The 14,914-nt window shown below is 42.9% G+C and overlaps 1 protein-coding gene across 11 annotated transcripts in view; it reads left to right on the forward strand.

Moving 5' to 3' along the window:
- Positions 1 to 14,914, forward strand: part of Mast4 (microtubule associated serine/threonine kinase family member 4) — a 594,548-nt gene that overhangs the window by 479,629 nt on the left and 100,005 nt on the right. The gene's annotated exons all lie outside the window — the stretch shown is intronic.

Genomic DNA, 14,914 nt, shown 5'->3' on the forward strand with positions numbered 1-14,914 from the left:
GGACAGTTCCTCATACTGTGGTGACCCCCGGCCATAGAATTATTTTCATTGCTACAGCATGACTGTAATTTTGCTACTGTTAAGAATCATCATGTAGCCGGGTGTGGGGGTGGGTGGGGGGATGGCGTATGCCTTTAATCCCAGCACTCGGGAGGCAGAAGCAGGTGGATCTCTGTGAGTTCGAGGCCAGCCTGGTCTACAAAGCTAGTTCCAGGAAAGGCGCAAAGCTACACAGAGAAACCCTGTCTCAAAAAAGAAAGAAAGAAGGAAAGAAGGAAAGAAGGAAAGAAGGAAAGAAAGAAAGAAAGAAAGAAAGAAAGAAAGAAAGAAAGAAAGAAAGAAAGAAAGAAAGAAAGAAAGAAAGAAAGAAAGAAAGGAAGAAAGAAAGAATTAATCATCATGTAAATATCTGATATGCAGGATATCTGATATGCTACCCCCAAAAGGGTCTCCACCCACTGCTTGAGAACCGATGCTCTAGACCACGAAGATGTGGGAGAGGCCGGAGGTCTCAAGTCCTTATAGAATTGTAAGGAAGGTGGAAGTGTACCTCTAAAACCATTCAGTGAAAACTTCTTTCTGTGCTTTTTATTTCAAACCTGTCTGACGTGGTGCCAGGAGGAGAAGGCTAATTCTAATCGAGAAGTCAGGACGAGTTTGAAGAAACCACTGGCGAAGATGTTAAAGATGGCTAGGATTTTGGCAGGGCGGATAGGGAAGGGATGAAAGAAAGGATTCTCAGGAGGTAGCTGGCATTTGGAATGGTCATGCTTGATATATACTAAAGAAACAGGAAAAGTGGGCACCTTGTGCCCACACCTAGTAATTGGTTTGTACTTATAATGCACTTTTAAGATTTATAGAAATGGCTCGGTATGCTTGTGAGAAGATGCCATTAGCTGTTATTTTAATACACCGACACCTTTCTATTAATCTGGTGCATATACTTAATGAGGAATGAAATTAGTATGCAAGATGAGAAATGAATGCTTGGTGAGTCACAGAAGGATGGAAAAGCAGGCAAGAATGTTGAGGAGTGCAAAGGCTTTGGGCTTTGACTGTGTTTTTAGGATGTAGGTCTGGGCTGTAGGAGTATGTTCCAATGGGTTCCTGAATGAGGTAGTAGCCCTGTTTCCACAGCACCCGCTGGAAATTCTAATTTGATGTGGATGGGGCCTCAGGCGATCTTGGTTTCAAGACTAAATGTCTGGCTGGCCGGCAGGCAGTCTTTGGCCACAGAGATCTTTGCAATGCAAGATGAAGCTGCCTCTATGGGTAGAAGAAGAGAAAGACAGGCAGGTACTCCTTTGGAATGACATTTTTTTCCTTAATCATTACTAGAACTAGAAGGTGTCAAAGGGTCTGTAGGCAGTAATGGTGCTTGCCACCAAGCCTGATGACCTGGGCTTGAACCCTAGAACACACATGGCAGAAGGAGAGAGCCACTCGTCACTGTTTGCCCTCTGACCTCCCAAAATGCTTGGTTGCACCCATGTGCTTGTGCACATGCATGCATGAACACACTAAATAAATAAATGTGAAAACTGAAAACAACTTTAAAGGTGACGAGGTGAAAAGAAAAAGAAAATTGTTAACATTATGATGTAGTAAAATGACTAGTGTCCAGAAAGGTCTCGTCCAGACAGAACTCTAGAGAAGGAGCTTGTACTCAGGGAGGCCGCTAAACCCCAGCAGTGGCATCCTTCATCATTGCCCAACATCTCAAGCAGCCGCAGCCTAAAGTTTAATCAGTTGGGAAATGGGTAAATGAACTATGATCCAGTCACACGGAGAAAACAAATTAACCAGCCCTGCACATGTCTACATGGATGAAACTCAAATATAGTATTGGGCAACAAAAGCAAATTGCAAAAGAATATTGCTTAACCATTCAACCATTCACATGAAATTAATGTGATGCTATGGGTATTGTTTTGTTTAGGAATATATAACACATGCATATACATACATATATATGATGTTTAATATGTAACAGTTGTAGTCTATATATAGTATATATATACATATACGTATATAAGCTTATACATATGTAAGCTTATAGTGACAGATGAGAGAAGTAAGATATATATTTTTAGTTGAAAAATACATTTTTTTTCTGTACAATAATTACGGTTTCCCTTCCCCCATCTCCTCCTAGATCCTCCCCACTCTTTCAACTCCTAGCTTTCATTCTCTCTCTCTCTCTTTAGAAAATAAGCAGGCAAATAAAGAAATAAACAAACCAGAATAAACAAACAAAAAGGAAGGAAGGAAGAAAAAAAATGAGAAGTGAATATACACATACGCATGTACACACACCCCATAAAGTCACAAAATGAGAAACCATAGTATACAAACAAAACACTAGTAAAGTTAAAAAAATAATGACCAAACAAAGCAAAATGAGACGAAAAAATTTCCAAAAATACTATTGAATTTATTTTGTGTACTGCCGAGCATAGAGCATACATATACAAACCCTTGCGTGCGGTTTGTATACCCAGTGAGACTTCACTGGAGAAACGAATTGTTCCTGTGTCGGTAGATGTCAGTTTGAGATAGCCTGTTGGTTATGAGTGGGAGAAAGTGTCCACTTCTCCCTCTCAGGGCTGGGACTCGAGCTGGCGAGGACGTGTCTCGCAGGCCCTGTGCATACAGCCAGTCAGTATTTGTGTCAGTCCTGTGGAGTCTGGAAGACACTGTCTCCTGGTGCAGGCCTCCATCCCTTCTGACTTCCACCGTCTTTCCGCCTCCTCTTCCACATAGTTCTCTGAGCTCTGAGGGGAGGGGTCTGATGAAGACCTCCCATTTAGTACTGAAAGTTTTACTTGGTGGTGAGGTGTCTAGTCGGAGGTTGGTCTCTGCCATTATTTGGTGACTCCCTTTAGAGGAAAAGAGACCATTTTAAGGACCAGTTTTACGATAGTTACTTTAGAGAGCTGTGAGGGAGACATGTAAAGAAAGAGGGTGAGGCAGTGGGCAGTTTTACATATTTCCAAAGCTATGTAGTGAGTAAGTATGCAGCTATTTAAATTATGACTGTTCATAATTGTGACGCTTTTCCTTTTGTGAGACAGGATCTCACTAGGAGGTACTGGCTGGCCTGAAACCTGCTTTGCAGACCAGGCTGGCCTTAAACTCTCAGAGATCTACCTGCTTCTCTCTCCAGAGTGCTGGAATTAAAAGCGTGTGCCACAAAACCAGCTGGCTTTTAATGTTTTTGTTACATGATTGGCGTTAATAGTTGAAGCCTCCAGAGAGTCAGACAAGGACAGATCCCTGGGGCCTGGAATTGTGTGCAGTAACCATTCTTTTCCTCTAGCATCCACCCTAGGACCTGGTAGTCTCACTAGGCGCAAAGTGAAGGATAGCTCCTGTTTCTTAAGTATAACTCAACAGTGATTGTGAGTGTGTGATCTTCCTCCTCTTTGTGGTGTTTGGGTCTCATTTCCCCACCTTCCGGTGTCTGCTCATTAGTCTTTTATTGCTTTGATTTTCTTTAGCTCTAGTAGTGAGAAGGGAGAATACATGGTTAAGACCTTAATGGTCCTTTGTTTTGTTTTCCTATATTGCCTTAGCTTGAATTTTTTTTTTTTGACTCAGCATTGGTTTTAGAGTATGATCTGAGGGGTTTGAGCAGGGAGAGGTGTGCTGCTCAGGGTCTGAGTGTTTTTCTTTGTTATAGAGCCAACAGGTTGCTACTCAGAGGCAGAAGACATCTGTCAGATGTTTTGCGAGAAGTGGCATTTATTGCAATCTGCCAGATCCCTATTTCTGTGTAGTAAAAAGGAAGAAGATGTAAATGAATAGAAGGCCAGTCCTGGCATCTTGCTAGTGTGTGCCTTGCTACCTCCCATGGCTTACCTCTTCTCTCCTGGTACCTGTGTTGGTCCAGGGTGCTTGGTGAGGGGGGCTGGCTAGAAGCCCCCATGAAAACAACAGAAAGAAAACCTGCCATCTCTCAGGTGACATTAGCCTGTCATCCAGACCCCCACCCCCCCACTTGTTTTTCTAAGGGAGGGAAATGTGGGCTGACCACTGGCGCCTGCATCTTACGTACACATCCTGTGCGATTATCTGCATTAATGATTTGTGTCAGGAGTGTTCAGCAAGAGAGAGGCATTCGTATGATGTTCCAAGGAACCAGAGGACAGTCATTTAAAAAAGAAGAAAAGTAGAAAAATGCCAGGCTCCCAGTTCTAGGAAGACTCTTAAGCATTCAGTATCATTCAGAACACCCAATGGAAGACACTCATGTATGTTTCCTGAAATGGAAGATTATGTGTAATAAGAAAAGTGAAAAGAAAAACAAGTGTGGAATGTATGTTCGTCTGTAAGTAATTGCCCTCCTGATGGCTTTAATGTACAAAGAGCTGGTATAGATGGGTAGTGAGTGGTGCACGGGCTAATAGAAAATGGTGTAAATTGCCTCTCATGGGAGAGGAGGAGACCAAAAAAAAAATTTTTTTTGACAGGTAATGTCACTGCTATCCTGAAACAAACTTGAGCCAAGAGAGTGAGATGGTGATATTTCCCTAAGTAGGCTACAGTTTTTCATTTGTTAAATCCAATAACAACAGTAAAGATGGGAAGAAAACAATCCAGCTTTCCTGCTGCGAGTGTTGATGTGAATCAGTACAGTTGTTATGTTAGTTGTCTGTAGTTTTGTTTAAAATGTGACATGTGTTCACCCTTTGACCCAATAAATCTATAGATGGGACTATTTCTTACCTATATCCCCCTAGGACAGTAAGAAATTATACATGTTAACATTGCTTATGACTAATAAGCAGAAAGGCAAGTTATTAGTTTTCTGTTTAACCTATCATCCGGTGATGAGATGGTATATAATCAGGTCTATAAGCCAGCAGATATTGTAATAAAGGAAAAAAGATACCCAAATAAGTGGGAAAAAATTGCATGTTGTAATTTCATCTGTATATGCATTTTAGTGTACACGTGCCCATGTATCCACTCTTGTATATCCATGCATATTCATAAGGAATCTGCTAAAAGAGAGAAATTGTGAGCAGTGTTTATTTGCAGGGAATAAGGAGGTTGGGAAATTAGCATATATTAATTTATGATTAAAAAAACAAAGCTTTAAAACTAAACCAAAAAGGAAATCAAAAACCTGCACTCATTTTTCTGTTGCCATGTAACAGATCACCAAAAAATTCACTTGCTCCAAACAGGATGCATTTCTTAATCTTGTGGTTTTGTGGAGACAGCTGTCTGGGCAGGCTTGCCTATGCTCAGGGTATTATAAAACCAAAATCAGGTGTTGGCTGGGCAGGGCTGTGACCTGAAGTCTGGGAAAGTGCCCACTTCAAGCTCATACAGGTTGCAGTGAGATTTAGATCGCGGTTGTCCCCAAGGTGGCTTTCCGCTAGAGCCTGCCCTTCTCAGCTGTGGGGCCAGCCACGGCCCATCCAGTCAAATCTGACTTCTTTTTCTATCAACCACAGAAAATTCTTTCCTTGTAGAGGGCCCATCCAGATAATCTCTGTATTTTAGGATCAGCTGATTTGGGGCTTCAATTACAACTGCAAAATCCCTTAGGAGTGGTACCAGCCTGTGTTCACATCTGATTGGATAAGGAAGGGATAGAAATCTTGAGGAGACCGTCTTGAAAATTCGGCCTATTACAACATCTCTCCCATTTACATTTTAATTCAAATGTGTAACACATGGACCCAGAGAGTGACTCTTAACCCTCAGACTAGATGGAAGCAAATAGGAGAGACCCAGGACCCTGGCTTTTAACATACCGGGGTGATAGATCTACCCCTGTTGGCCAAAATACTTATTCCTTTGTCTCTTCTGTTTGTTTTAGTGAATTTGCCAGTGGCTGTAATTCACTTACACGAGAGTTTCTGGAGTTTCTAGAGTTTCTGGGCACGTGTACACTAAAACGAGAGTTTCTAATTGGGCAGCTCGAAGAATTGTTAGTACTATAACTGCCATTATGGTTCTGAGAATGGAACCTTGAGCCTCACAGGTACTAGACTGGTACCTTCCCACTGTATTCCATCTCTAGCCCTCCAAGCATTCCTAAGGCCAGGGAAATCCTAAAGTCTCAATTAAATTATAAATATGTCATGACATGTTTTATATATGTACTTTTATGTGTGGAATATGTACATATATGTTGTTTATGAAGGGATATCATTTCTCAAAGATCAGTCACCACTGTGTCAGTCAGCTCTGCTTGCCAGACACCACTTCAGAGTTGTAACTGAGATAAAAGAGGGGAAGTCAGAGAAAGTGTGCCCTCAGCACGCAGGGGTAGACGTGAAACCTCCTGACTCCATGTATTCCATTCGGATCACTCTGGACATTGTGACGTACGTACCTTGGACACTGTCATTTCCATGTTCACGAAATCGGGGTGAGAAAACCTCTTAAGACATTATGTAAATACCTCAAGTTAAGATTTTCATTGTTGCAGAAAAACCACGAAGGCTTTCCTCGTTTGGACTTGTTTTTATATCTCCTTTTGATCCATACATGAAAATCGGCCTCAGCCTTCCGTGGTTCAGCTCTGATTCCGGCTTTATCGCTTCTCACTTTGACCACACAAGTCATTCATCAGATGTTACACTAAATGGCTAGAGGTGAGGCCGTGGTTACGGAGACAGCTGTGTAAGAGATGGAAACTCACTCCTCTGACACAGAGGTTAAGGATGGGATGCATGACTTCCAGGATAGGCCAGGACAGAAGAGGATAAAGGAAGAATTCGGTGTGCCAGAGCCGTCTCTGAGACCATCACTGTGTTATAATCACTGCTGCCCTCGATGGCCGCAACCAACTTCGTATTAATCTGCTGCCCCCAAACCTGGAAGATGGGTAGTTAGAGACTTAGTAGAATATTAAATCTAGGCCTTCAATGGCAACCAAGTACTTGGCAGCCATCCCCTTTTCCTTATATGTATTTTTTTCCTTCTGGTCTTTTGAGACAGGGTTTCTCTGTGTAGTTTTGCTGTCTGTCCTAGAACTCGCTCTGCAGACCAGGCTGGCCTCTAACTCAGAGATCCACCTGCCTCTGCCTCCTGAGTGCTCGGATTAAAGGCGTGAGGCACCACTGTCTGGCTTTTATGTGTATTTTTTTTTTTTATCTGTGGTCTCTATTTTTAACTTTTTTCATAGTTTGATTAACTGTTACTCTGTGAGAAGACCCCCAGAATGATCCCTTGAAATCTTTTTTATTCATCTGGTGCAATGACTCAGAGGGCAAGGGGTCCTGCCGCCGAGCCTGACCCCCACGTGGTGGAAGGAGGGACCCAGGTCCTAAAAACGGTCTTCTCACTTCTGTGTCCATGCACATACGACAAATAAATAAAATAAATGTAAATATTGAAAAATAAAATTTCTTCTTACTGATTTGTAAGAAACGAGACAGCAGTACTGATCTTTTGTAGTCTCATCGATGTTTTCTTCAATTTGCCATTTGTCTTCTTCCACAGTGCTTTTGACTACTAGAAATTGTCTCATTCCCTAATTTCAGTTTTTAATTGCCCAATCTGTTAGGTTTTTACATTTTTTTCTTGACTTCTTCCATTTCTGTTATTACGTACATTTTTTTTTTTTTAAACAAAGTCTCATGTATTCATGTAGCACAGGCTGGCTTGAAACTCACTATGTAGCTGAGGCTGGCCCTGAGCTCCTGATCCCCCTGCCTTCACTTTCTACTTGCTATTACAGCCATGTGCCCACACACCCACTGCTTATTCACACTCAATGCTTATTCACACCCACTGCTTATTCACACTCACTGCCTCCCTCCCTCTGTGTGCTAGACACAGTCTCAGGCTGTCAGTCTTACGGAACAAGGTGATAGTCTTCCCAAGTGATGGGCAGGTTTTTTGTTCACAAGAGAGTTTTTCTGACTCTCTGCTGGGCTTGGTGGATTAGCCCAGGAAGAAGGGAAGATTGAATTAGACATTGAAGCAATTCCTTTCTCTCTCTCTCTCTCTCTCTCTCTCTCTCTCTCTCTCTCTCTCTCTCTCTCTCTCTCTCTCTCTCTCTCTTCCCCAGCCTTCTGGGGGTGCCTGAGGGCTTCCATGCAGTCCACAGAGGGGAGGCTAGCACTTGTAAATGATAGTCCGCTGGTGGGAAAGACTTGGTCGGTAATGGTGGGTGCGCATCGCGTACCTGTGGAGAGACGATGCTATCAGGGTTATAGCCTTGAAGCCGCGGTACCTGCCTGCCCTCTATTTTGTGACTCTCTCGAAGGCCCGCAGCAGGTTTCCCGGGCATGAAATATTATTTACCAAACTTTTTGAACCTATTTTCTAGATCCTTATTAAAGTGTTCACTCAGCAAGGCAGTGACCTCCTTTGGCTGCGTAGAAGTGCTTTGCCGTGACAAAATGCTGAGGTGCCTGTACCCCTGTGCATTTGGGGAAAAGGCAGTGTGAGATCCCGTGCCCTCAGAGGCAAATTGATTATCACTCGTGATAAGAAGACGGTTCTTGGTGCCCTATATAACCGCTTTTAAAAAAATAGTCTGTATTTAATTCTTGGGCTCCAGAGGGGTATTTATGTATGTATTTATGCCATCTGTGTATGAGTGTGGGCACATTCATTCCATGGTGCACTTGTGGAAATCAGAGGACTGTTAGAGAGTTGGTGTTCTACTTCACCTTTGTGTGGGTCCTTGGGATCAAATTCAAGTAGTCAGGCTCACACTGCAAATGTTTTTATCCACTGAGCCATCTCCGAAACCCTCCAGAGACATTTGTAATATGTTCATCCATTGTTAGTAAATTGTAAAACTCCAGTCCAGGGTACCTTGAAGTCCTTCTTATACCATTTCCCTAAATGTTGGTTAAAATAGGCAGATTGTATGATTTTTGCCAGTTGGTTCTGCTTTTTTAATTTATTTTTTATTTTGTAAGTGTTTGCCTTCATACATGTATGTGCACTGTGAGTGTATGCCTAGTTCCCTAAGAGGCCAGAAGAGGGCGTCAGATTCCCAAGATCAAGAGGTACCAATGTTTGTGAGTCTCATGAGTGTGGGGGAACTTAACCCAGGTCCCCTAAGAGCAGCAAGTGCTCTCAGTCCCTAAAGCTCTCCAGTGGATTCTCTTAATTAAGGTATTAGGGACCGACTTTGGACTTGTCTGATATTATTAAACATTCAGCAGGCCCCCAAACAAGACTCCTTAATTTGGTTCTTATCTGAAGGTTGTATTGCTTTACAATGAAACCCTTCTTCAAAGATTTCATAAATCCATTTCCCTGACTTATGGAAAATGCCACCTTTCTAGTCCAGGCTGCCCTCGTAGCTTTTTGGTTTGTTTTGTTAATCTTAGCCTTTGTGCAGTGGCATTCGTTGGCTTGAGCCATGACACATCTTGCCCTTCCTGCTTAAGGAAAAAAAAATGATAAAATCAGATGGACTGACGTCAGTCAGGCTGTTCTCCCTGTTTTACACATATATATTTCTTTGTGTTGAATCACTACTTGGGCGTACAAACCAATACCAGTATTCTTTGCTAATTCCTGTAAGCAGGTCCATCTGCCCCGTGACCTGCATTTGTCATTTTGGTCCTTGGAGCAAACTGCAATGTTTACTTGGAATCTACCCCTGATAATAATTTAATGGGTAACGTTTTTCAGATTCCCTTAATCTGAGTACAGGAATAAAATGTGACTGTGATGGCCTTTGTTTTGGCTTTTTCTTCTCTCCTAAATTATAAATTAAAGCTATGTGAAGGTGACTGCTACTGTTTGTTTGCAGCTTTCCTATGCCAGCAGAAGTGGTTTGTTGGTTTGTGTTAAGAGCCGAGCCTAAGACTCTGGGCAGCCACTTGAGGAGACTTTTTTCTCTCATCTGTCAGCTCGTCTTTCTGTTTGGTGGTAGTCGTTGTCGGGTGTTTTTTTTGTTTTTAATCAGAATTTCAGTCTCTGTCTCTCCCTCCCTCCCTGCCCTCCCCCGGCCCGTGTGTGTGTGTGTGTGTGTGTGTGTGTGTGTGTGTGTGTGTGTGTGTATAGTCTTACATGCAGGGATGTGTTTATCAGCTGTGACCCGTCTTTAAGTTTGCTTGCTGAAGCCCCAGTTGGGTCTTAATTACATACTTTTCAAGTCAGAATTGACAGTCCTCCATGAAAGAGGGGGAGAGGGAGCTGATCAGAGAGGTGGCTGCCAGATGTCTTGCTGAGTGCATGAAGGGGTCTAAAAGTGGTTCCCATGATGAAGGAAGCAAGGAAACAGACTGGAGGTAATAAGTAAGCATTTGGTTTGCTCATACTGAGTTGAAAGGCCCGCGAGACATCTGAGTGTTGTGTAGATCTGTGCCTGAGAGTCTGAGTCTTTGCCATGGGCATCGGCTTGGAAGTTATTTTCTTAGATGCTAGGGAAAACCTTGAGAGGCCAGGAAATCACTGAAAGGAGAGAGTTGGAAATGAGAAAACAGAACCTGGCTGGGCCTCCAGGGCAGAGGTCCTGAGAGACAACCAGTCATGGGGAGGCTGAAAGACGGGGAACAAAAGGAAAATGTAGTGATTCCGAATCTAAGAGAAGGCAGGGAAAGGAGGTGAAGAAAATTGGACCAGGTCAGGCGCTTCGCAGATGTTTGCTGAACAAACATCTGTATGTATAAAAATGCTTTTAAAGTCTTTTAAAGTCTTAAGACCAAAACATGTCGCACTTGCCCTGATATAAGGTGAAGTCTGACTTCCTCCCAAACAGGATGTGCTCCTAGAAGTTGACTTCCATACCAAGCCCCACATAACACCCTATCTTAAATATTTAGTTTTTTTTTAATTTGATTTTTTGAGACAGGGTTTGTCTGTGTTGCTCTGGTTGTCCTGGAACTCATTTTGAAAGAGGTTTTAGCAAGCTTTCCCTTTGCTCAGAATGTTAACGCCTTACCCTTGTTAACAGGCTATTGCCTTTCAAAGGCTTTAATAATTGAGTTGCTAAGGTGATACCCAGCTCCTCCCTCCCAAACCCAAAGAGAGAGGTCAGGCAGGGCAAGGCAGCACTTCCCCTAATGATATCTCAAACTGTGTTTTTGTAAATTTTATAAATTTTCGTGGGGAAGGGTTCTTTTTTCTTTTTTTGAGACAGAGTCTTACTATATAGATGTATAGTGCAAGCTAACTTGGAGCTCACTCTGTAACACAGGCTGACTTTGAACTCATGATGATCCTCCTGCTTCAGCCTCTAGGTACTAAGTTTAGGCATGCATCAGTAGGCCAAGCTTAGGGAAGAATTCTTCAAAATGCCCAGTTTGGGCAAGGGAGATGGCTTAGCAGGTCAAAGCCCTTGCTTGCCTCACAAGCCTGGGAAATGCCACTGTGGTGTGCCTTTGTAACCCCAGAAGTCCTCCTGCAAGTAGAAGGCCCAAACAAAAGAAAGCTCCTGAGCAAGTGAGCTGGAGTGTGCAGTGCAGGGACAGATGAGAAACCCTCCCTGCCTCACCAAAGTGGAAGGCAAAAACGGACTCACCGAAAGTGGTCCTCTGACCTCCATACAAACACTGTGGCATGCACTTACACACACACACACACACACACACACACACACACACACACACACCACATGGGTGGGGTAGGGATGGAGGAAGGGAGGGGGAGAGACAAGAGAAAAAGTTTTTTTTTTAAAAAAAGGTCAATTTGCTTGAAAGAAAAGAATGTTTTCAAATTTTGTAGAATATTATTATAATTGGAAATTAAAATGATCTAGTAAGTGACCGTAATGGATTCAATTCAGCACATTTAGTAGTATAACAGACAGACATGTTTATATCTTCTAAATCCCTGCAAGTTGAGATAGTCAAATTGGGGGAAATAAGCTCTTCTGATCTACCAGTGTGTCACGAGACGCTGGTCGGGCTGCGTCTCTTCTACATGATAAACGATACACTTGCAATCCCTGCTGGACGGTCTTTCTCCTCACTCCCACAGTTTTCAGACATAACGGCTGTGGAGCAGAGAGCTTTGCAGCTGTCGCAGTGACCCTCTGTGGCTTTGGCGCTGGGGTTCCTACCTCACCCTTATCTGAACCTCAAGTCCTCCCAGAAGTTGAGTGAGGAATCTGCAGCTGTATGCAAATGCAGACTGCCTTCAGTAAGGCCATTAGTCGGGTGAGAATCTGTGGACATGTGTCAACACCCAACTAACTGTTCCATAGAGATCAAGTTCATAGAGATCAAAGAACTTGGAGACCCCAATTATTGAGGGCCATGGCCAGCTGTCTTTACTGTTTCCAGAAAGCTACATGCTCAGGCTAACCAAAGTGCCCACACCTGTACTTGCCGGACCCTCTGTGAAAACGTGTGAAAATCTGTACTTTAAATTCAAGCGCATGTGTTAACAAACCCTTTTCGTTTTCTGGCATATTAAAGTATCATATACAGCAATGTCATCTCTGACTTTGAACTCCCTCACTCTGGCATAATTACAATTCCAGCTTTAAAGATGCTTTAAGGCAGGTTTTTGCGTTTACCACAGCGGCATGTGAATACCACTCTACAAAAGCCATGTAAATTGCAGGCTTTTCAAGGTCTCAGCTTTTATGTTTAGAGTAACACTGGGTAATTACAGAGCTGGTGATGAAACGCTCAAGTATCTAAGCTCAGAGGTGGGAACCATGTGCAGTTTAGAGGTCAAGTGTGGACAGGAGGAGCCAGACACACCCCTCCATGGGAGTTGGGAGCAGGCTTTGGCTTCCCCCACTAGAGAGGAAACAGGTGAAGACAGGTGTACAGTTTCAGAAGGAAGAGTTAGCCTTTGCTTGAAAAATACCTAAAATATTTAGGTATTTTTCAATGAACTTTAAAAAAAACCAACCCTTTTTTTGTTTCTAAAAGCTGTCCATGCTCATTGTAGAAAATTAACAAAATTTGTGAAAATATACAGAGTATAAAACTCAGCAAAGCCGGGCGGTGGTGGCGCATGCCTTTAATCCCAGCACTCGGGAGGCAGAGCCAGGCGGATCTCTGTGAGTTCGAGGCCAGCCTGGGCTACCAAGTGAGTTCCAGGAAAGGCGCACAGCTACACAGAGAAACCCTGTCTCGAAAAACCAAAAAAAAAAAAAAAAAAAAAAATAATAATAATAAAATAAAACTCAGCAAAAGACTTAATTACCACTCAAATCAACTACTTAACATTTGGGGCATATACTGAAATACATATATTTTTGTATATATACCTATTATTTATAACATGTATGTATATATACATATATCAATATATAAATATTTACATATAACATATGTATAATACATATATTATACATATAAGTGTGAGATCATAGATATAATTTTGTATCTATATTGTTATTTTTGGAATATTTTTCCATATCATTAAATCTCCTTAAGACTCCATTATATGAATGTGCCATAACAGTTCAACTCTTTCCAGAAATTTTGTTCCTATAGATAGCGTAATACATAAATGTTTATGATCAACAGCTAACTAGTTTGTTGCCTTGATCTGGGAAGCTGTCGTTGGAAGTGCAGGCCTTGGCCATGCTACCAGTGGGTAAATACACTTGCTGCCAAGTTTTACAACCTGAATTTGATCCTTAGGACCTGCAAGTTCTCCTCTGACATCCACAGTATGCCCTGGCTTGTGGTCCCCTCTGCCCCCAAATAAATACAAATGTAATAAAAGAGTAAAAACCATACACTTATAACCTTATATTATCTTGTACTTGTGACGTTGGGTCTGTCGTTATTGTCCTGAATTTTTGAGGCTCTAGAAGCTAGAGATTGTCTTCACAGGAAGTGTTCCTTGAGCCTTGCTGCAAATAACGTTTAAGAAATGTCAGGAATGTGTTATAGGAACACCAAAATAACTTGCCACCCATATGAGCACCCCCTAAGTGTGTTCTCTGTAACTAAAGCAGTAGCTGCTTGTACTAAACTTCCAGGAATCAGGTGCCTAGTGACATCAGAGTGTCCTGGCGTCGTTGGAGGGATGAATTAGTGTTTCATGAGGCCACAGAGCTGTCTTCCTCCCAGGCACTGAGGACTGCACCAACCTGTAGAAACCTCCAGTTTACAGAAACCTCCATGTAACTAAAGTAGGTACTACCAGCTGTCCTCTCACTCGAGGGTCACTGGTCACTGCCAGTGGACTAAGGATGGAGGTGACAGGTGGTGGACCTGGGGTAAGGACCCTGCATCTTTCTCCATCCCTTCATGTATCAGCAGGACTACACTGGGTCTGTCATACAGGCTGTTCTGAAGGCCTCTTCATCTACTCGTTGGGAATGGGGAAGCTCGCCCTTGCACCTCACTGTGTAAAGGCGACTGCTCTAAAAGTATTATGAAGCACAGCAGAATGAGGGTGGAAGGCACTTCTGAAGTATTACCATGATCCACTTGGACTTGTGAGCCAGAAACATACGTAAGCCTGAGGCAAATCAGAGCAGGTTTGTTGGAGTCTGCATTGCCGGGGGGATGTGGTCCCTATGTGCTGGTTTCTGGAGGGACACTGACGCAGTCATCTGTCATAGGTTCACGTTTTCATGCTACCTTTGGTGGTGCTTTGGCCAGTGTACGTGCTCTGGCCTGGAGCGGATTGGGAATTGGTGGTATTAAAAGGTTTAGCTCCACTGGGCACAACCTCTCTAGTTTCTCATGGGCTGCCTTTGTGTTAGAGTCTGGCCTCACTGCCCCTTACCCCAGACTTGTTTTCTCTCAGAGAGGCTCAATCTGTCAGATTTTATACTTGAAATTTTCTTTTTCCTGAATGGCCGCGCACGTGCGCGCGTGCGTACGTGAAGACACACACACACACACACACACACACACACACACACACACACACACACACACACACACACACACGTTTGAAAACCAGGTTCTAGAAAAACAAGATCTACTGCATCCAAGTATTCTGGTCTGCTTAGAGTTGGAGCCAGGACTGAACCATGTTCCCCAAGTCTCTGCCTTTT

This window comes from Peromyscus maniculatus, chromosome 15 (genome assembly GCF_049852395.1).
Source record: "Peromyscus maniculatus bairdii isolate BWxNUB_F1_BW_parent chromosome 15, HU_Pman_BW_mat_3.1, whole genome shotgun sequence".
Lineage (NCBI taxonomy): Eukaryota > Metazoa > Chordata > Mammalia > Rodentia > Cricetidae > Peromyscus > Peromyscus maniculatus.